We start from the raw sequence: 24,311 nt of genomic DNA on the forward strand, positions 1-24,311 counted from the left end.
GGAAAAAAAAAAAAAAAAAGAAGCGGGGGAGAGAGACAGATAAACTAGACATCAAGTTGCTAAATCTGAATTGCAAAGCACATGGTCTGAAGAAGAGTCTGAAGAAGAGTTATCCACATAAGATACTTTACATGTAGCCAAAGAAGGATGAGCTGAAGGAAGATTTCTAAAGAAACAAAAGTGATAAGGAGGGTTAGTTAAGGTTCAAATAAAGTGTGTGAGTGCAAGTAGAAACAGATCTGGAAAATAAAATCACAGTAATTTGTGAGATACATTTCTGCCTCAGGAGATTGACAAGTTCCAAAAGCGTGCAAGGTTGCTGTGAATGGAAGTCAAAGTTTAAGAGGGCTTGGAGCCATCTCTAATTTGTTACACAGTTTACCTTTAAAACTATCTTAGAGGCAGTGTTAGTATGTCATGTCACATATTAACACACAGAGCTCAAAGTATTGTTTTTACTCTGAATTTCAAAATGCAGCACAGACATTGGACCACTATAAAGTTATAGTAGATCTAGTTTGTTTTAGAGAAAAGCATTTATAGAACTTGAAAAACAAACAAACAAAAAACCCAAACAAACAAAAAGAAAATATTCACTGATAATCAAAAATTCACTAAGGTAAAGCAAAGAGCAGAATGGTCCCCTGCTGGTAAAAATCAAAATGATGGGGTTATGGAGAAATAGGTCCATATAGTAAGAAATTATCTCTGATTTGAAAGAACACTCTCATATAAAAGTACACGGAGTGCAACTGTAGCAGGAAAGAAAACACAGCAGAAATCACAGGTGGCTACTTTCAAAATCTGCAAGGGGTTTGTTTTGTTTTTTACTGGATCTTTAAGAAACTGATCTAAATTGGTCCCTTCATTCTCCCCCTTCCCAATGTGGTCATTACTTGCTCACTAAGACATTTCTTCTAGAAAACATTGTAGAAGTATACCCCAAGACAGCATCTGTAGGTTACTCCTGGAAAGTACATCCATTTTTAAGAACGCTGGAGAACATGACAGCAACGTGAAAAAAATGTAGTTGAAAGCTGGCCAAATGAGATGCAGTTAACCCCTGACAAAAATACAGAAGCATGATGAGACATCGTGGGTAAATCTAATGTGGACATGTCAGCTGAACTCACAGACACTGCAGCTACACACAAGTCACCATAGTATGCGGACATGGAAATGATGTTACAGGCTCCAACTGCTGATCATGTCCTCTGAAATGAGGAACAAGAATTTGAGCACTTGAAATCAAAATTTAGTTAAAAGAACTTTTACTACAGCCACGTGAGTTAGAAGACAACTTCTGTAACGAGAAGCAAGCTGAACAAAGAATGCAATGGGTCACACCCTAACCAAATGAAAATCAGTGCAGAGCCACTTATATCAAATTTTCCAAGTTATTTCCTGTGGTAGCTTGGTCTGGACACCAAGAAACCAAATTCCTTTAAATTCTGTTAGCTAACATAAACATTAGATTTCCTGGGCATAATTCTGCTCTTAAATACACCAGTTTGAATAGCATTGACTTCATTAGAGGTCCTAATTTTATATTTACATAGGTAGTTGTGAGAATAAAACTCACCATGATTAAATCTTGACAGTTTGGCATCCTTGTTCAGAAAAAGAGAGGCAAATTTTCTTTCTGCATTAAGTTTACCATTGCTTACATATATATATATGTTACAGTTCCAAAGAAAAGGACTTTGTTTACTTGTCACAGTCATACCTGTTTGCAATGTTTAATCTTCAGTTATGAAGTTTATGGAACCTTAAACATTGCTTTAACGGTACCACTGTCTTGTGTAAGGTAGCAGACTTTTTAACAGGCTACTGCACATAATCAGCTTTTGGATATAGATTCTTGTCACATTATGGAAACATTTATAAAAATGTGGGAACTTGATTAAAGTTTCACAGACCACATTTAAAACTGTACTGCTTAAACTTACAAAGTGGATATTACTTCATTTCTGAGTCAAAGTACTGATTAAAATCTTTTAGGAGCTGTGGGTGGTCAACATCTCTGAAAGTCAAACATTTATTTAAGCTGTCTGTGACTAACTTTAAACCTCGATGTTTGAAACATTTGGTGGATTTCAGGGGTTTGTTTGCTTTTTTTTCCTTTTTTTGTTTTTTTTTTTTTAAATTACTATTTTTAAGGTATGCTGATAATTCTTATCCTTTCCTCCAAGGGAGGAAATGATCATAGAAGAGGGATGGATGTTTTTTTTTTTTCCACTACTATGGGAAGATACTTGGATGTAGAATTCACATACTTTTTTGGAAAACAGACTGACTCAGGTCTTCTGGCATTTCAGAAAACACATTCAGTTCAGTTTCAACGTGACATACAATGCTACAGCGACACTGCTGGGTTAGCCGAAGTAAGCTGGTATTCAGTACTGGTTTTAGTACTGGAAACAGGTTTACCTCCACAATGGGGAGCAAGACCTAATTTGTTCTGTTCCTTTTTCTCACCCACTTGATCTTGTCTAGAAAGCAGCATAAATTATTCTCTACCAGCAGATGGACTTTCCCATGGCTCAGGCAAGATAGCTGATGGTCTCAGATATACAACATGAAAACGACCATTGTCTGTGAAGTCACCTTGCTTGCTAGTGCTCTCTATTCAAAAATCAAAAACTGAAGGAGAACAGAATTCACTCACATATCATGCCTTAGCATAAGTCTCACGAAATTAGTAATGATAATGTTTGGAAACACAAAATTAAGCAGAAATTCCTTTGAAAACCAAATTATGAAAACAAAGTAGCATAAATGAAAAAAGAAACCAACATCAATTTAAGCAAACTCCGATGAAGCACAAGGTGATTTCCAATTACTCCCTCGAAGGCTTCTACGCAAGCCATGCTTCAATAACCTGTCCTAGGGTTTGAGGATCTATGCTGTGAAGAAGCCTGGAAGAGAATTCAACTTAAGTCTTTACTCTGACAGCCTAACCTGTTAGCTCCATGAGAGAGATATTGAAAGACCAAAGGAAACTTTGTATTATGTCTTAATGGAGAAAAAAACCCCAAAACCTGTCCTCTGGATGTCAGGACAGCATTGCAAGGCTTAAAACCGTATAGTTAATTCTGTTTCCTAAAAACAGGATGCACATCCATACTGCCATATCATATCACTTGGCCCATGTTATCGCTTAAGACACGTTCAGCCACAAGCCAAAACTGTCAGGCAGCATGCTAACAATTAAACAGCACGGACAATTGCATACTAGAACTAAAAATAATGACTTGATCCTATTTCTTTTAATAATATGGACATAAACTGGAAATGCTGAAAAATACCTCCTGTGCCAGCAGATCACAGGAATTTCTTATGTACTTTCAGGAGTTTAATCACCACCTCACTGGAATGCCAAAGCTGTTCAGCTTAGCTGTGCTCCATAGACATCCGAAACCAGTCCATAGCCAGGCCAATAAGACTGAGGTGCACCAGATCTTTAGAAGTCCTGAGTAAGCTGATACGCTGTATCCTATACTCTCAGGACCATTTTTGTTTGGCAATATCTGAAAGAAAATATGCTGTTTATTTAAGAGTTTTTTGCACTCTTCACAGAAACACGATATGACTTTTTATTCCAGAACCGAACAAAATTATTTGCTTTAACTTTCTGCTTCTGACTACCAAAACCATGGCACTTAAATTGAAGCAAAGTGCCTGACATACTGCAAGATCACTTATGGTCACAGAATCTAGAAGAAAAAAACTAGGTTTGATCAACTTTGTGTAGCATATTAAACAGGTGATACGTAGGAACAGAAACTAAAAGACACATGCATTAGCAATGTCACAACTGGCAGTTGTTGCTATTTTTACAGAAGTATTAGAATTCAATACGGATTCTTAAGATCAGGTAGAAATGTTACTTGTGAAGTTAAGAATACAAATAACTTGTAACTCATAGCATCATGCCAGAGTAGGGACAAGCAAGAGCAGCTATTTCCAAAAGTGTTTAGATTGTATTTCTAGTGCTTAGAACTAGAAATTACAAGTGGCAGTATGCTTAATAAGCAACACGGAGTTAAGCAACTTATCACAGCAACAGAGGAAGACTGAAGCAATCACAGAGAAATGCACTTAAAAGAGAATGCTGAGCAAAGTTTTCAGTTCCTTTAGCAACTTTCTAGACTGTGTGAAAATGCAATTTCATCTCTTCACATTTCAGGATTGTTGCAATTGGAACATAAATCATTGATGGAAAGCCCTTTCCAATCCATTAATTTGGAAAGGCCACATGCATAGCTGCTGAGTGAAGTAGAAAACAGTACTGAAGTAAAAACAAAGTGGCAAGCAGATCCAAATGAGAAGTGCTGGAGCAAATGCTGTCAAAGCTCAAGATATGCAAAAAAGAGCAGGAAAACAAATGAGGAAAAGGTGTGGAGGGGGAAAGTGATGCTATCATGGCTCATGGCCAGTACTGAAACGGTGAATTTCCTCAGTTCTGGGTCTACTAGAAAAGCTACTCTGTTGTCTAAAGAACACAGACATAATGAAATTATTAAAAAATGAAGTGATTAAAAAAATACTAAAGCCTGACATTACAGACACTTACTCAAACAACAACAAACTCATTATCACATAAATTTAAGTGTCTAGAACAGGTCTTCAGTTTTCTAGATGGCAGTCTTTGTGAGAGCAGTCATGCCTTGAAACCTGTGCAAGTTCACAAAAAGACAGAAAATAATCTGTAGAGCAGAATTATTGTGTTGGGACATGTTAGGTCCTGGTCTGATTGTTGGTCTGGGAGAGGTTCGTAATGATTGACATTTCTGACCTTATTGGGCATTACATTCTTCTCCATTTGAGTTCTTGTCTAGATAGGACTAGTATATAAAGGGGAAATTGTTTTAGGACAAGAGTTATGCAGGGAGCAGACTGATGGTCACTGTGAAAGAGATTTATTAGTTATATTTTCTACTAAGTGTATATGAAATATTAAGTTTAAGTGGTGGATAACGTTGGAGCCTTCCTCTTGAGCAAATGAAGGTTAATCAGGAAAGTGACTGCTTGAGGTGTATGTATTGGAAGGCTCGACTGCCACAAAAACTCACTGCAATTGATATATCTCAAAATCAGACATAGAAGCCAGAAAACATTCACTGGCAGTCAGTCCTATTCTAGACTACTCCCTTTAGTTTGATCCATGTTATTCATTATTTCAAAGTACAATTTGGTTAGTGTATTTTAGTCAGATCCTTTGAATATTACCCACATTGCCAAAAGAGCTAAGGTTGGTAGAATCTTTTTACAGTAAGAACAAGGTGAGGCTACAAGACTGTGCGTCTTCCCAAGCTTCTGATCTGAAAAAGGAGAGGTTGTTCTTCATTCATCAGATGTGGACTGTGCTCCTCAGTCTGTTCATTCTGAGCAGTGCTGTCAGGAGGGGATCTCCCACCACTGCTGTGTGTCTGGTCACACGAGTTTATGAGCAGCCTCACCATGGCAAGGACAACAGTGTTAAGAAGGGCTGCTAGTGCAATGGTCAAGAAACAAACCCAAACACTGTCATGGAGCTCATCATGGTTTAAACCTTTGGCACTGTAACTATAGCAGTTTACTCCCTGAATTTGGACATCTTGGTACACAGACTGAGCTGGCAATAGAAGAAATTAAAATTCACTCAAACATTTCAGCTCTTCTGTACTCCAGTTCTACCAATGAACACATTCATACAGGTTTCCTTAATGACAGCTTGACTTTTCTCACTACATGATTTCTTTGTATCTGCATCTGACTGGAAACTCCTTTTAGAATGAAACACATTTTTCTTCTGTGAACTTCCCATCACACTTGTAGAAAATTTCCATCCACAGGATAAATGAGACACACTTAGCAGTCAGGGAATATTAAATCCTGGTGAATATTGTTTGAACAAAGGCTTCTTTGAATAGTTTATTGAATATCCTTTGGGCTATGAGAGGTATTGAATCAGAATAGTTCGGTTGGAAGGCACCATTAAAGGTCATCTATTCCAGCATTCCCTGCAATGAGCAGGGACATCTGCAACTAGATCAGGTTACTCAGAGCCCTGTCCAACCTGACCTTGAATGTTTCCAGGGATGGAGCATCTACCACCTCTCTGGACAACCTTTTCCAATGTTTCAACCACCTTCATCATAAAAAAATTCTTCCTTATATCTAACTTAAATATACCCTCTTTTGGTTTAAAACCATTACTCCTTGTCCTATCACTACAGGTCTGGGTAAAAAGTCTCTCTCCGTCTTTCTTGTAGGCCTCCTTTAAGTACTGAAAGGCAGCAGTAAGGTGTCCACAGAACCTTCTCTTCTGCAGGCTGAACAATTCCAATAGTGTGTCTTCCCAATTTTTGTTGCACGAGAGTCATAGCTAGTTATACATTAGATGATGAGATATATTTTAACCATCCAACAAGACCAGTCAGAAGGCCATCTAATAAAAAATGACTAGAATTTATAAAGCAAAGCTTAGTGATTATTTGCATTTTGTTAAAAAGAAAGCCCATGGAATATGACTGCAGGTACAAAAGAGAAACTCCACTTTCCAGAAGGCACTGATAAAGAAAAATTAAGACTTCTAGGTGCCATAAGCAACTCCGCCTTTTTCACTGAGGTGTCAAGAAATGAGGTGAGGAAATGTATGAATTTCTTTAGTCTATTTCTTACATTGTTTGAAACAAAAAGTAATTCTTTTGGAACAAAGTCTGCATGCCCGTTAGTTTATGGTTCAGCCATATATGGTAATTAAAATTAAGACTGTTCTGTAAGCCAAGAAAAGTTGTTCTGAAGTACAGGTACCTTGGTTTATTTATCCAGAGCAACAAGGGCTCCAGAGTCTGTAAAAAGGTAAGAGGTTCTTATCTCCTGAACTGAAAATTTATCAGAGAAGGAAGCGGTGCGGTCATTGAAATCCAAGAAAATATTTAGAATGTAAGGATTCATTTTGTTGAAAGGTTTGGGTATTCAAAAGGGAGCTGTTAGAACCATGTGATAAATACACACATTCCTACCCTCAAACCCTACAATACCACTAAGAAAAAGTCAAATTAACATAGCTTAATTTCTCTCACTAACACCCTGTTAGGCAGAAAGATGACTATATGCCTGTACCTTCACTAGACCCAACTTGACTATTAAAAGTTTTATTATTTTGCATATTATTTTTTCTTAGTGGACCACACACACACCCCTTGTTGTAAAAATTGAGTTGCATGTGGCCGTTCTTTTGCTTACCTATTTATTTATTTTTTTTAATAACTGGTTTGGAAGCATTAACATTACAGTTCCTATATCCTGCTTTTGGTTTTCAAGAAAAACATGCAATATGCCCATTTCTTTAAAGAAAAAGACTGCCAGGAACTGTGAGCCCATCTTACTCTCCCATTCTTTAAGAGACTATAGAAGGAACCAGTCAGGAACTTGATGCCAGTTCTCCAATGCATATTACTTGCATATATAATTAAAGAAGTCATGCCAAAACTGCTTTTCATAAATGCAGTGCTTTTTTGAGGACCTATCACACTTTGTAACATTTCATTTACAAAACTTCACAATTGTGCATAAACAGAAAGACTACGAATTAACTTGAATTTGTACCCAAAGAATAAGATGGGAACCCTCAGAGGAGTAGGGTATATAATGACAAGGATAGCTGTAGGGCAGTCTGAACCTTAAGGGGAATACCTCCAGGCATACTAGTTATAGTCCTTTCCAGCACATGTTTAAGTCATTCTATCACCAGACTTGCATATAAAGTTGGAATTCTTTTCCCACAACGAATCCCCAGGAAACCCAGCAAAACCAGCAACGTTACCCTCATAGACCGAGTTAAAACTGCCACAGTTCTGGGAGAGATTTCTACGTTACTATCAAATCTTAAGAATAAAGGTCGGTATTTTGATCACTTTGCACTACAAATTAAATTCAAAGTTAGGAAGGATGATAATCTCAGCACGTATTTTGAGAGCTACTAAGGTGTTTTTAGAAATGTGGTGCTAGGGAAAATCCAAGAAACTAATAATTGTGCCAAAGGCTCTGAAAGAAAACAAAGCAAACTGAAAACACTCAGCCACCTCTGACAGAGCCTAAATCAAAGCCTTACAGAGCTACTAAGTGTGGCAGAAGACTTTGCTAAAATTTGACCAAAGTTGCCTTAGACTTAAAAGGAAATGTTGCCTGCACAACTCTAATTATCAGTCCATCACATTTCTAAATAGCCACCACAAGCAATGAAAGTTTTCAGCCAGCCAGTTAAACTTGAATGGATAACGGAAGTATGAGGCAGTTCGAGTAAGTGAAATGATATGTCTGCCTACGGGCATGCATGTAAAAGGACAGAAGAATGAGATGTTCTGTCTTCCAAAAATGTAACAGATGAATACAACTGTCATAACAGTTTTTCCATAATGTATTCAATATGCTATGAATGTGAAAAGAAGGGCAGCTTATTTGATTTCAATGATCATCAGCTGGATTCCCACTTCAGAACAAACAGAGCGAGACCAATGCTGGAAGCATCCAAGAACGGGTATCGTGTTGCCTTTCTACATTGAAGGCACTCTTCTTTTGCATTTCAAATAACGAGTGCTTTAACTACTCCATGATACATCTGTAAAATCTTTGCTACTCTACCCACCTACTTAAACATTTTCAAAGCACCTCATCTCAGTATTCAAGTCTGGACTCTAACATCCTCATTCCCTGAGTACTTTCTTGCCATGTAAGTAACCCCAATCACTGCAACAGTAGAATTACTTGCACGTAAAGGCATTGTTCCAAGTGAGATGAAGTGGTGGAGTAAGGCCCTGACTTACAAAGCTTAATAATAAAAGCTGGGGATTTTTATTGCCTGTACATTATAACTAATTATGTACAGCAAATTAAAGACAAAAAAAAGAAACGGTTTTAGAGACAATACGTGCATTGTTTCACTTAATTGAGACTAGGAGTTTAATGACTTAATTCTGCTCTGATCTCTTCAAGCACCCTTTCATTGATAAATACAAAAAATCTGTGACTTTAACAAATAAAAGTGAAATCAGTAATTAAAAGCAGTAATAGCAATTAAAACCAACTCTGGCTCCAGCCAGGAAAGCCACAGTATCATTAAAGGCTGGAGTGGTTGGTTTCATATTTAAAAAAAAAAAAAAAGGGGGAATTCATTCTGTGATTTCTATTTTGGAAAATAAATAGTACTTATGCAGTCACTTATCTTGAGAAGAAATGATTAAGTAATAGCATTTTTTGGTCTAAAGCCACCACTTAATCTCCCTCCCTCTTCTCTTTCTTTTTCTCTCTCTTCTTTTTTTTTGGTCTTGTTAAAGAAGTCTTTTCCAAGGCATGACCATCTAAAGAAAAACAAAGACTCCCCCAAATTACCCTTTAAGAATAATAATTAAAGTTTCACTCTGATAGTCTGTGAAGTATGAGTATTTTTTCCATCGATGAGTAATAGACCACAGACAGCTCAAAGTTCCCACATTTGCTTGCTAAATGATATTAACTGACACTGATAGAGGAACCACCTGTATAACATAAGAAGGTAATTTGGTGCCCCCAGAGACAGAGTCCATGGGTGCTTTGCTGAAATGTCCATTTTATTGCCAGTAATGTTTGCATGTCTTGCACGGGAGAAAAGAGGGATGTTCTCTGTATAAGAAAAATGTGTCTCCCTCCCACTTACCTAGCTTGATTGCCAGCTTCTTTTCATGGTCTCAGCACATTTTGCGCCTGAGTATGAAGAACAGATGCTAAAATCCCCTAACAAGAAACTGCTTCTCACTAGATTTCTCTCAAAGTTCAGCATACTAAAGAAGGTTTTGACAAACCATTAACAGAGTCCAGAAGAACAGCTTCAAGGTAACAATCAGGTTCTGAAATCAAATCTCCATGCTTTAATTAGAGCCAGAGACTGTAGCGAAAACAGAATGCATTAGGAGACCTTATGATTAAATCAATGGTACAAACTTCCAAAACAATGTAAATTAATAATTTTACTGCTTCCAACTCTGACACTATTTCTTTGTTAGAAGCTGCGATTTCTGGTGGATATTTTTCTTTTTATCTCTTCCCAAACCCTTTTTCTATGTCACCAAGTAATAATTTTCCTATCAAATCATGTTTCTTCATTTCATTTTTCACATCCCTTTTCCTTTTTTTGCTGTACAATATAGAAGTGATCCATTCACAGAGAATTTCAAATACAAACAAAACCCAAAAAATAAACTCAGAAAGTAAAAGCTTATCGGTGAAAGTTTTTTATGGATATTTTTAGCTAGATGACATCTCTTGCTTCGACATGCACTGCAAGGAAAAGCTGTGCTTGTCTTCTGAACAGCAATCAGATCAAAAAACATTTGCTGCAGGAAGTTGAATTTACCTTTTGACCTTCATTCTCTTTTGTGAGCTTCACTCTCTCATATGAGAAACACAATTTGTTTTCACTAGTCAAAAGCTGCTTTATAGTTATGTTGAACTTTCCAAAAGGGATTCAGTGTAAGCGTGAACAGTGTGTTTTCCCAGGTCGCTCCGACAGTAGAATGGGAAGAACAAGGAAGCCAGAAGTCAAAGTTCTTACATAAAAATGACATTACTTCCACACACAGCAATCCTTTATTTTAATCCATAAGTCTATCTGTGACAAACCTATGTGTAGAAGAGGCTTTGGAGTTCAACTTGTTTGTGACAGTGCTTTGCTGTCACAAACCTTTGCAACTGAAACTGCCTCATGGACACAGGTTCTGTTACTCCTTGGTCCATCTTGCTTAAGGCTTTTAATCTTAAAAACAACCCCCCAAAAACATTAGATACGCAGCCACACATACACCGTATAAGACTACACAAAGGTTTACACAGGCTCAGCCACTTTTCCCAATCTTTCTGTGTTCAATCAGTCATTATAATTATTTGTGCTTCATCTGAAACACTGCACAGTACCATAAGAGGAACATTTTCCACCCTTACAGAAGGAATATATCACTGGCAGCCCCAGTTAACACTGAAATACTAGCCATAAACACAACATATTATGTAAAAGTAAACATGTGATATCATCTTGATCCAAAAAATTTCCAATATGTGCAAGAATTGCCTTCACATTTTAATCTCCATAGAACAGAACTGGACAAAATACTCAGACTCCATTTCAGATTAAAAATAGAAATGCTGAAATAAGAAGCATGAAAATTTAATAATTAGAATTTTTTTAAATTATTATTTTCTTTTAGCATTTTTTCAACTAGTTCTAGTAGCTCATCATAGAGCATATTTATTTAGTTTTTCAATAAGCTGACTATAAATACAGTATTTTTGCTCAGGTCAGAAGATTTTCAAATGCTCCTGAAAATTTCTGGGAGTCTCTCAAGGCCGACATAGCCCAGGAAACTGCTGGTGTGAAAGGTTCCAAGGACTATGTTCCCAGAAAAGAATTCAAGACTGCAGTGCAGTACTGAGCGAATCAGGAGATGAAAGCGAACAAGTTCTTAGCGTCACGTAAAACTCACCCAAAACATTCATGCCAAACGTGAGTCCGATTAGGTTTTTGCACTGTACCAATGCAGGCAGGTGTATAAGGACTATCCATTTGTACCTTGTCTCCCCACATAATTCAAGTTTAAACTTCTTCCCTTGTTTATATTTGCTCAAAGAAATTAAAAAACAAACAAAAAACCAAATAAAACAAACAAAACAAACAAACAACACCCCCGCACACCCCTCCCCAAAAAAAAGCCCAACCAAAAAACCCACACAGAACTATTGACTGCGATTCCCCTAAATACACTCCCCTCATCCTATATCACCCAACAGAATTACTACCTTTTAGCAAATTTGCTATCTTCAGCACCAGTTCCTGCTTCATTTGCAATTTTCATAAATATTATTAAAGAACATGAATATTTATAACTACATCAACAGAAAAGAATATTATTTCAAGTATCCTTCCTCAATATACTGGATTTTTAAATGTAAAAGCTATACACAATATATTTCTACACGCAGCCATAAAAATCTACATGGAGACACAGTTGTAACATTGTTAAAGATTAGCTCTTATTCACCAACTATCCATAATAGTAAATTCAATAGCAACACAAAATGAATAAAGAGAATACACAAGACAAGCAAGAAGCACAAGCAAAAATAGCAATCTTCCTGTGATAGAAGGTAGCAATACCTGATGGTATCTCCAAAACTCATCTCTGAACACGGAAACCCACCAGGGAACAGCTACCAAACTGCATTATCTTTTGTAATAACACTGGAGAACTAAACTCATCTGTGAAAGTCATTAATGCATTTAGGTACTGCTATAAAGATAACATATAGCCACGTATGTGCTGAGAAAATGAGCGTTTTTTTTTTTTCTAAATAGCACTTCCCAGCAGTCTCACAAACGATATTGAAACCTCTTGTCTGATTGGGCCAGGCAAATTCAATAGCTAGTTTAGCAAAATGCACTATTTTCTTCTAACAGATGTCTGTCACACATTGCTATAATAAACGGTCACTGAATACATTTGACGCTATCACAAATGGAACAACTTTTTCAAACCCCACTGCAAAGCAGAGAGTTGACAAGGAGGGAGTTTAAAGCAAGACTGAGGCCATTCCCGCTAAAGAATGATTCATTTTCCAAGATCCCAAACGCCCCAAATTTAGACAGAAAGGGTGCAGATCAGCCAACTCATAATTCAGAGAAGCAGAATATTAATGAGTACTAAATATGTTATCTCTGTCGATAAATGTGAACACAAAGCTTGTTCTTTATCATGCAAGTGTATTCTGTGCAGCCAATTGAAATCTTTTAAGTCCTTTAAATTGTATGTTTTATCTACATACAATGGCAAAGCACACCGCTAGGATTGTACTTTCATTCATTATTTTTCAAAGATTCCAGGCATACGATTTTATCAGGATTTCTAGCATTTGGCAAAAAATGCACAGGACAAACAACAGCTTAAACTGCATATCAGGGTTAAGTAGTGAAGAATAAACAGTAAGGTTGCCTATGCACCAAGGAATATTTCGACTAACAAAAGAGGGCAAGCTATAGAAGCTGGAAGCACATTTGTGTACAGGAAACAAGAGAAGAGTGTGGATACTTGCAAGTTTAACATGTCTTAATCGCACCCTTGGAATCATTAGGAACCCCTCCCAGACCAACAATGGGACCGGGACCCAACACATAGAAATAGCTCAATAGAAGTTAACAAAGGTGCTGGAAAAAACATCTAACAGTGAACTTTGTGTGAGTATTGGAAGAGCTTGCTGGTGCTTCAGACCAGAAAAAAAAAAATCACCAAACCTTTTCAAACCAACTTGTGATATAAACTATTTTCTCTAAAACATTTCCTTGGAGGCCACTTAAATAAGCTATTTCATACTTAGTGAGCAATTCACAGGATCTCTGCCTATAGCAAATAAACTTGTTGCTGAAATGACTTGCTGCCTGCTGCTTACCAGGTGCACTTAGTCCTATGCTTCTGCCATCAATCTACATCACACAGAGCTTTGCTTTCAAGGATTATTTTAGTGGAAAAGGAATCCAAGTATGCTCCTATATTTCCTGGTTGCTGTTCCGTTTTTTCACCAGTGAGTGAATAACCTCAACAAAACCAATCTGAAGAGTTACTTTAGCTCCCTTGAGAACCCGTCTAATTCCCTTGAACTGGATGGAAAGGGCATGATCAAAGTGAAAATGCACACTGAGAGACTTGCTGAAATTATCCACCAAGTAAAATAAGGAGGACAGAACTAATGGGCTGAACTGTTTTAAGTACAGTGTGAAATAAACTTTCTACTATCAAAGTTTAAGATATGCCCAGTACAGAAGAGAGGGAGAGGAAATTATCTAATTCACTAGCTATACACAAAAGTTGGAAAAAAACTGATAAATGGATTATCTCAACAGCTGACTCCTTAGAAATCAGTTCTGTATTTTCCATTCCCTCCTACGATTCTACCTTTCCCAAATATGGTAGAGGATGCATTTGTTTACTTGTTATGTTAATGCTTAATATATATTTGTACCACTTTTTAGAGTATACCTTACTGACACAGATCAGAAAATACAATATTAAAGTCCAGATGAAGAAGCAGATCTGCTATCACAGGTGATTCTGTATCCTTCAGCACTGTGAGTCAAAGCTAAACGTCCTTGATTTACATGCTTGCACTTAAGCAATGTGTGATTAACTCCATTTAGAAAAAGTCCTGAATAGAGGAAAATAACACCACTTATAGAGACAAGTGGGAGATACCAGCTTTGATTATGTATAATCTGAACATGGTACCAACGTACATTTTATTAACATTATTCTGTAGAAAAATCTACATGTTCTTGTATGATGCTAATTTTGAACAACATGAGAATGTTCACATTTTAAAGAAATAAAGTAGGATTTACATATTGAAGCTGGCAGAGTTTGCAGCAACAATAAATAAGACTATTATATGCTGTTCTGATACACACTGTATTGCATTGCTTTTGTTTTTTTCAGCTTTTTTTTTTTTTTTTTTTTGGTCATTTGGACAGGACTTGTGTCTTTGTAATTGCTGTGTAACAATACCAGCTCCTGATTCTGATTAGGCCTCCTGTGCCATCAAAAAAAAAAAAAAGAAAACTCTGATTATTATCATGAATATTAAGATTAAAATAATAACTGCATTGGTAGGAAGGCAAGAGGAGATGAAAGTTATTCAGAAGTCTTGGGAAAATTTTAAGAAGTCACATTAATAATAAGCAATACAGGCAATGGGAGCTGTGAAAAGAAATGAGAGAAAACAAATCATGTAGCTACCGGTTATGAGAGCCTAACTATTAGGAATATGAGGCAGCTGGTTATGAGGTGCACAAAATTTGTACCTAGGTCTCTCTTGGAGATACATTTTAATGAAGACGTACATTTCTGTTTTCCATTGACACTGTTGTACAAGAAACTATGCCAATCAAGAGAGACTGAGCAGGTAAGTTAAGAAAGAAAAGAAATATTAGTCATTTATTGCATACCTAGAGTTGCCAGGAACGTGATGTCTCACATATCCACCCCACTCCAACACCTGGTAGCTGTAGACCTCTGACTGCAGACAAGGGCAAGGTATCAGAGTATAAATGACTGCTCAGCCCTAGTTTGGGCTGGCATTTCAGGCTGTGTCTGCATAACCTATCATAGCCATGTTTCTAACAGACCAGAAGACCAGAAGCACCAAAGCAAGCAGACAGGTTTTTGGAAAATAACCTTCTTTACTACATTTCTCCACCTAGCATGCCCATTTCTTTTGACCCCTCAGCTGTGACTTGCACCACCCCACTGGCCCACCCTGTACTGGGCCCTGAACAAGCACACATCATAGCAAGTTTTGCCTCAAAGAGCTCACAATGTCTATATAGTCCAATAGGGAATATGTGATTATCATGGTCCTCTCCGAGAAAACAACCGCTCTTTATTTAGTTAAACCAAAACTTTCTTAAAATACACATATATAGTTCCAAATACACACCAGAAAATTAGTATGCATGCTAAAATTATGTAACTATATCAACATAATAGTTTACATTCATATCAACATTCATGTTGATGTCAGCACCCGAATTGGTTCCCAAATTTGGATTGAAAACAAAACCACCCAGTGTCTTCAAAAAGAACTCGCAAAAAATTTGCAAATGCAATTATTATAACTTTTTTACAATGACACTATGTTGACTATTTAGAATTATTTCCACAGAAGCATTAAACCCCAGAATTTTCCAGATATTTGTAACCATTGTAATTTTCTAAAAATTGTGGAAACAACGCTTAACACTTTGTTGCTGTTCAGTGATTCGAATGGAAATATATTTTGGTACAAAAAACCAACAGATTGTCAAATCCTTATAGTCTTGTTTTCAGCTTAAATTAGTGTTTGGGTGCTATTTACAATGTAAATATTTATTTTCGGCATGGCAATCATCATTATCATAGTCTTAATTCTGTGACCATATTTTGCAGGACAAGAAACAAACAGAAATAATATTGGGCCAATTAAAGCAGCTGTTTTAACAATGAGTGCTTTTACAAAAAATATGTACATTTACATTTAGCCCATTCTGCATGGACAGTAAATCTACATTTTCAAGATGTTGCATATTAAGATATTACTATATCTTAATAACTTAAAGACTCAAACCACTATAAAAAAATCATAGACTAATTGAAGTGATCTACAGGAGAGAGCCATAGAACATAGATTTTGTGTGAGAAATTAATGGGAATCTAAGAAGACATTACTTCACACACGCAGTTATTGTTTCATAGGTATTTCACGTGCAGGCTTTAGGTCAGGAGAGAATCCTTCAGTTAACAGCAAAGGGAAATACAGCCTTACAGCCTAGTATAGCAGCTTGCTGGAAATTATCAAAATGTGACATTGTCATGTAGCAAGATGTTTCACCATTTCAGGTGGGTTTTTTTCATCACCAAGATGATTAATTTCAAAATTTTATGTTGAATGGGACATTCCAAAAGAATTTAAAAATTCAGAAATATTTCACCTTTTCTGATAAATGGTAAGGACGTCTGAACATTCCAAAAATCAAAATATCTTATTTTAATTAACTACAGTGTTTCAACATGCTTTATTCCACACACCATCAAAATCCTTCTATCTTTTATCATCAATGTAAGACCTAAGAAGAACAATTTAGTGGCTTGCTGGTTTCACTTTTGTACATATACTATCTGCTCAACTATATTTTATTTATTATAGCTACAATCAATTGATTTCTGTACTCAGCACTGAGGAAAATTTGAATGGTATTATACTTACATAAACTATAACATATCAGAGAGTCCAGTATGCTATCTCTGACACTAGACACCTAAGAGAATAGAGTAAGGGCACACGAACACATAGAGATACTTTCCTGTTATAATTTCTTAGTCCTCAACAATTCAAATCTCAAGGATTTCATGAGTTAATGGCAATGTGTTCAACAGTTCTTCATGACTTTGACAGAATAGTCTTTGAATAAAGCTAATTTTTTTTAGAGTCAGGAGTGTCCCATGGTGACGAGTTCCATAGTACCATTTTATATGTTTGTGAACCTGTTTGTTTTGCTCATGGACCATAAAAGAGACAAGAATCCCAACTACTACTCTGATAAGATGAGATGCAGTTTTGTCAGACCAACTCAAAAGCAAATTTTTCATTATGGGATTTCTGTCATTTTTGAGGTGTCTTGACCTACAATGGAATATTATTTTTCCATTCCTTACCTGTTTTAAACCTGAAAACTCTTGGTAACAAAAATTACCCAAAGCTAGTTCAGATTTTACAGAAACAGTAATTTTCTTCAGACAACCAGCACAATTACAAATTCCTAACCCACACTACCAGCTGCAAAACATTCCCAATTCTGCACACTATATCAGATCCATTAAAATTGTCATAAATGAGCTACACTGTGTTTTTCGGAACAGACCTTATAGGTTTGTCTCACATCAACCCTAGCAGGACGTAAAACCACTCCACCTTCACTGGAAAGTTGAAAATATTCTAAATATGTTTCTTGTTGCCATTTGGCCTCTGTTCAAAGCCTTTGAGAAAACTAGTAACAGACAGTCCCTAAATCTATATCTTCTTTATCATGAATATAAAAGAATAATCCCCTAGATTTCTTAGTGTCCAGGCAAAGTTAAATCGTAAGGATGAAGCAGCTAACTAAGAACAGAAGCAGGGAAGCCTTTCTCCCTTGGTACAACCCCCATATTAGAGGTCAGTTATCCTCATATTGCTGCCTCAACCCAAAGCTTCCTGTCCCTCTCAGAGTCCTCCAAACCACCAACAGATGAACAGCTCTAGAGACAAAAAATACCCATTTCTCTTTGCAGTGGACAAGAAGACTTGATTACACTTTGTCAGATACTCCGCAGGTTTTTATCAGTGCATCTTTCCATCTCCATACTTATTAAAATAATTTCCAGGAATTAAACCACTCAACGACAAGGATTCAACGAGCGTAAAAATAGATTGTGATGTGTTTAGCAATAGATTTCAAAACAATGACATTGTGCTCATAGCCTCTTCCAGTAAGGTTAAGTTCCCCAGTGATTGAATTTGAAGCTTTCTGCCCTGAAATTTAAAGCCCTCCACTTACCTTTTTACAAGTACAATTCTGCACAGAATGTATATATTGCCAGCCAGTACAGAAAGTCTGTGTATATCACATAAAGTAATTATGAAATATGGCATTTCACAAAGGCAGTTCCTTCCAGGTCCAATCACTTTGATACTAGCTTGTAACTGTAAGAATGAGGGTTGGTTCTCAACTTTCAAGCTAATTCTGGCTCACATGGCTTTTGTGACCTTCTACTTATCCATTTTGGATATATACTGCACAGCGCAGAGCCATCTAGTGAAATTTAACTCAACTAGGGATCTATCTTACCTAATTACGCTAGCTGCAAAAGTATACTAGCTCATACCTCGTTAACAAAGCAAGACTGCTTCCACTACGAAGGTCACTTGGTTCCTGCTACAGCTGATATCTAATCACAACTGTACCATTCTTTGTATGCTACTCCTGGTTTACATCTACCCCTTTTAATGGTTATACATCGCCTGAGATCACCTGAATATTCTTTAATAATTATCTTGCCAATCTAAGTTGGTTGTTTTGTGGGTTTTTTTAAAGGTCCGTGTCATTGGGCCTTTTGGACTAGTTTATTCATGTTAAAAGAAATGAAATCTGCCGCCAATCCAGCCTTCTAACCTAGGAATTTGGCAAAGATACCTCTCTAAATTTGCCCTTTGGAGATAACTTTCTGTTCTTCACAAACTCAAATCAGGTCACAATCAGAGGCTGTTATAAATCAATTTCTCTTATAATTTTCAGACTAGTCACTATAGATTCTTTAATCTTTCTAAAGACACTTTCCAAAAACATTGTGATAATTTTAATAACAAAACATTCGCACCTAATTTTATAGTTGCTGGATAGTAACAGAGCTTGGTTTCTGTCAGTGAAAACAATTGTCTCAAATTTATTTGGTTAAGGATTTTCTAATAGCAAGACATTTTCTCCTTTCATTTAAATGCAGGAATAAAATGAAAAATTATAAATGCATTAATAAAATCTGTCTGGATTCCAAAACATTCACTAAGTGCACTACAACATTGACTTCTATCATGAAAAATGAAAATAACTCTAAGAAATAAAAACACAGCTGTAGAAGTCATCATTTTACCACCTTGCACATCACAGCCTCTGCCTTGTGGCCTTCAGGGTTACATAGTCCAACGCGCACTGCTCAGCTGCCCTGACGTTAGCCACCAGTGAAACTAAGACATTTCATTTCATTGCAACATTTATACCAAGGAAGAGCCCCTTTTCTGGTATCATCCTTAAGTCATTGTAGGACTGACCTTGAACAACTCCTTTACCTATTATTCACCATCCTTTCTATACTTGCTTCTAGAAAACAGTTTCAGTCCCTTCCAGGCTTTTTCTCATACAGTGAACAGCCATCACACTCCATTTCCCACAGCCGAATTCAAAGCGAGGAAAGTTGAAGTGTCACAATAAAATAGTAAGTGACCTTCTTTACCCAAGATCACATTTTGATTCAGTATTAACATATCCCATAAATAAGCTTTTTCTTCCACAGTTTTAGACAAGTTTGTATCTCAGTACTTCCTAAAACCAAAATAATAAACATTCTGTACTCAAAGAACATTTATATGCCAAGTGAAATACATATGTATGTACTATTCTAGATTTTTAGACCAGACTCAGCAAGGCAGATATTTCTCTATAACCTTCTACCATTTCACTGTTGACTATAAAATAAGCCAGTGTATTTAATGGCTCAGGGTCCTCTGCCTTCAGGTAAACATATGCAGGGTACTCTAGTCTTGATTTATGCATTAGTATTAAAACCAATTCAATTTAGCATGCTGCAGAAAGAGAGGAAGTGCAGGCCTTTTAAAGAGTAGCAGCTGAAAGGCCATCAATGAGAAAGAAAAAATTGCATCTCTCTCACTGTTGCTCTTTTTATTTTTGAAGAAAGAACCTAGAAGTTACTGGTTTCTTAGTGTGTCTTCCCAGTATTGCCACCCTTAATTCAAAAAACTGTTTGAATGGATTGGTTTCTTTAAAAATTGACTATTTGAGGAAACAGGAGCATTCTCTTAAACGATAAACAATTAGATATGACATAATTTAAATGTAGTAATTCACATAGCAGTCACCTCTGCCATGCAATCTTCTTGTTTAAATAACAAATTGTACAACCTGAGCTGCAGAAAGTAGGATTTTTATGTACTATGTAATGGCAGAAAACAAATTTCAGTGTCTGTGCTCTCTTCACATAGGCATCCTGCTTGGAAACATCAGATATTGAAACAATAGGCTTTTTTTTTTTTTTTTAAAAGACATATGTTCAATGGACTTTTCTGCTTTCATCAGAAAAGCAGAAATGTTAAGAGAGAAGAACAGAATCAAGTACAAAGTATTTGTTCACAGAAGTAGAGAAGAAACACATTGTAATTTCCAGTGGCTGTTATTTGCTGGCTCATCCTCCAGAATGTTATAACTCTTCTTTTAAATAGGATGAACCATGACAAATGCCATGCTCTACTTACTGTTTCCTCATTTCAAAGTAGAGTTCAGCTATCACAAAGATGATTTGTCTCCCTGTGATCCAACAAATCATCATGTTCTTTGTATTGCTTTTCCTATTGATCCCCAGTATTGAAAACTTAAGGACTATATGGATAGATGTTCTTCAACAGAACAGCAATGGCCTATGAAGTTTTCTTCCTCACTACTAGCTTGGCATAAGTTAGGAAGTAAGCAGTGACCACCAACCTGTTTGCTGAACTTCAGTTTATTTCTCGGCCACATTACTGGATTTCCTATGTTTCTTTAAGAATCACCAATCTTTTTTTTTGTACAGTATTTTGAATGTGACAGATTATTCAGATGCTGAGGTCATGTCTTCCCTCTAACAAGATTCTTTTAAATGTCAGCCACCAGATGATCCCTATTTAACTGTCATTCCTCTAGTCTCAGAAGTATGTCTGTTCCTAAGTATTAGCACTTCTAATTTTCAGCCAGGTTATGGATCTTATTTTTCTCTTCTAGAAGGTAAAAGAGGAGATGATGACAACAAGAAGATTCCTCTCCACCTCTATACATCTCAATAATACTGTAATAAACACAGCTTGTGTAGGATTAGTTAATACAGTTGCATTGTTGTTCTTCAGTGAGGAACGTGTGAGCTCCAGGATGCTAAACATGCTAAATCAGGCTTTTCTTCTCTTTCTCCCCAATACTTTCCCTCTCCCCTAAATCAAAAATAGCAACTCTATTGCTAACAAGAGTGGTCAAACCACTCATATCTAAGAAAAAATTCCACTCTTCTATATGCTTACACAACAAGAATATTTGTAAAAATAAGATCTCAGGTTTTTTTGTTTGTGGTTTAGGGATGATATTTATGTGACTGAAAGAAAAGAAAATAGTAGGCCACAGTGTTGGTAGATTCACATTCCACAGATGATAGAACTGGCGTTTCTCTTTCTCTGCCCCCATGCAGTTGCTTTCACTAGCCTTCAGATGCCCTACAGAGCTTTTACCAGAAGATACAATTCATAAGCTTGTATTTTAAGAGCATTCTCAGATTCTGCATTTCTGAGATTGCTACTTCATTGTCAAGTTTCCATATTTTCTACAACCTTAGCCCCTCTTTGTATCTGCTTTTCATTCACTGCTAACTGATAATGCATCCTGTTGAATGCATCAAATAATGTTAGATTCTCAACTTGGGAAATGCAGCTCCAGTCCCAACTGACAACATACCATCAGCACATTAGCTAGAAAATTACCTTGTCAGCAAGGAAAACGTCACATCTTTAGTATAGCACTAATCATCAGCTAACTCAGTAACCTGACATTGAAAAACTTTAGTGAGAGCCACAGAATAGCCACCAGCTTCTATTTTCTTCTCCTCTGCCCCTGTTAGCCACTCCAAATGTCCTCACAGCCTGGCGCATGGTACATTCAATACACTTTTGATGAATTCCTGTAAACGTCCAGTTTTTATGTTCAAGGATTCTCAAATATTCCTGCTTCCAAGAAAACCAAATTTATAATGTGAGGGGAGGCTGCATATTTCTGGCACATGCAGTTGTGCAGATGTTATTCCTTAAGGAAGACTATCTTGATTGCCTCCGTGAATAATGGCTACGAGATGGCAAGGAGCCAACAGTTCTCTTATAGCAGAAGGTATAAAACCACTCTCCTACTGAAAGAAGGCCCCCAGTAGGATAATATATTATTACGCATGATTCAAATTACAGGATCTGCAGCAGGGGAGCTAGTGGCTGAATCAGGACAGCCGCACACAGAATACTGATGATGGGATGATGGAATGCATCATGCATTGAAAGAGCTATGGTTTAGTGTTTAAATCCTCCGTATTTTCAAAGCAACTACAAGGATCAATATATAACTGAAGCTCCATAAACAAATTGTACATTATTGTGTGCGTGGAGGGGGGAAGTTATTACGTTGTAACAAAAATTCTATTTAAGAATACTTCTTTAAATAAAATTTTGCTTTACCAAAGACAGTTGACCTCTTGAAGCCCACTAGCAGTAGATAGAGCTTTAATTTAATAACACAATATTGAATTTGTCTCATATCTGATTCTGTTTCAGCTATTAGAATACTGAAGAGCAAAACCTTGCCTCATTAGATTATGCGGTCTGAAATCTCTGCATTCCACAGTATTCTGGGCTGGTTTTAAATTGTTCGCACAACAAATTACTTTACCCACAAAGAACTAAATCCAAATGTTCAACACAATGTTGGCTTGCCCAAACGTTTTCCATTTATAATTGAACACATCTCAAGAAAATGTGCATGTTTATTATTTTAAAAAACTCACCAAACCTATTCCCTAATATGAAAAGCTGGCTAGAGAATAGTTTTTCAAGCTAAGATCTAATCTTCTCTGTGTAGATTAAGCACATCCTAAATAAAAAGAGAAATAGCTAAACAAAAATTCTATATTTCGCTTTGCTGCAACATACCCCGAAGCAGTATGCAAGCTCTCCCTTGACTTCCTTTCATACTGGCTCTTGTATTCAGTTATTCTGGTAAATGGATGCAAATCAGGTGCATTGTGTTGAGGTGGAAGGAAGGGGGTGAAATTTGTTCAGAAATGATCTCAGTTCTATTCATTAATAAAATGACATCTTGGCTGAAAGTGGTGAAGAATGAAATATAACAGTACTGAACTTCACTCAGTTGTAACAGATGCATGTAAGAACCTTTAGAGGCAGCCGGATATGTAAAACGGCCACAGCAAAATGATTTCTAAGCATTAGAATAAGTACTTAGATCGTGATGGCAGCTAAAGATGCAAACTCAATGCTGCAGCAACACCCTTTTTACCTTCCAAGATGGTTAAAGGTAATCTCAGACTATAATTGGAGGAAGCAGTACCACATTAGATAAGGACTACAAGGACACAAACATACATGAAAGAAAAATATATGCACAATATTAACAATAAAAGACTCTTTTAAAGGTTTTATGGGGCCAACAGAAAAAAAAATGGAACAATGCCCATGGTTACCTGCAGAGACAGCACATAGTTAAAAAAAAAAATCAGGAAAAATGTAGCCACCGTTTTGCATAGCGATTCAAATTATGCTGGCAGAATAATTAATGGAGGACCTAATCTCTGTGAGGAAAAAAAAAAAAAAAAAGAAAAGAAAAAAGGATACGTTAAACAAAGTTCATTACTGCATGATGTAAATGAGTTTCTCACCAGTGATGTCACTGATTGGCTGGGATGTAGAGCTGGTTTCGAACAGTGCAGCATGGCCGGATTGGCTGCTAGCTCTTCTGGTTACTGCCTGCTTGGGCAGCGGTCGAACCAGACACTTTCTGTCTCTCTTGTTGTCGTTTGAAGCAAATCTTGTTCAGCCCAGCTGTGTCTCCATAGTAGTGGCACCCTAAGAGAGTCTCCCTCCTGCTTCCCACAGCTCATCTGTAAGGCGGTCGCTGCTGTGAAATACCAGCCTTTGGCACGGAGCCCAGACTGCGTTGTTAGATCCGTCTATAATACAGAAAAGAATTTTTTTAAAGCAGTTCTTTCACCGAATTACATCCTAAGAAGGATTAATAAGCACTAAATTGCAACTGATTTGTGGACTTTTAAATTTGGTAGCTAGCACACTTTCCGAAATAAAACATTATCTGACCTGCAATAGCACAGCAGCATTGGTTTAAAAAAAAAAAAAAAGAAAAAGAAAAGAAAAAG

The 24,311-nt window shown here is 36.7% G+C and overlaps 1 long non-coding RNA gene across 2 annotated transcripts in view; it reads right to left on the minus strand.

The window, feature by feature from the left end:
• LOC106885784 overlaps positions 1 to 24,100 on the minus strand; it is a 301,614-nt gene extending 277,514 nt beyond the window's left edge. For both annotated transcript variants that reach the window (XR_001411500.1, XR_001411497.1), the window contains exon 1: positions 23,817 to 24,100. This is a non-coding gene — a long non-coding RNA (uncharacterized LOC106885784). The remainder of the gene's footprint in view (positions 1 to 23,816) is intronic.
• Positions 24,101 to 24,311: the final 211 nt, after the last annotated feature.

The sequence above is a fragment of the Calidris pugnax genome, unplaced genomic scaffold (genome assembly GCF_001431845.1).
Source record: "Calidris pugnax isolate Ruff unplaced genomic scaffold, ASM143184v1 scaffold25, whole genome shotgun sequence".
NCBI lineage: Eukaryota > Metazoa > Chordata > Aves > Charadriiformes > Scolopacidae > Calidris > Calidris pugnax.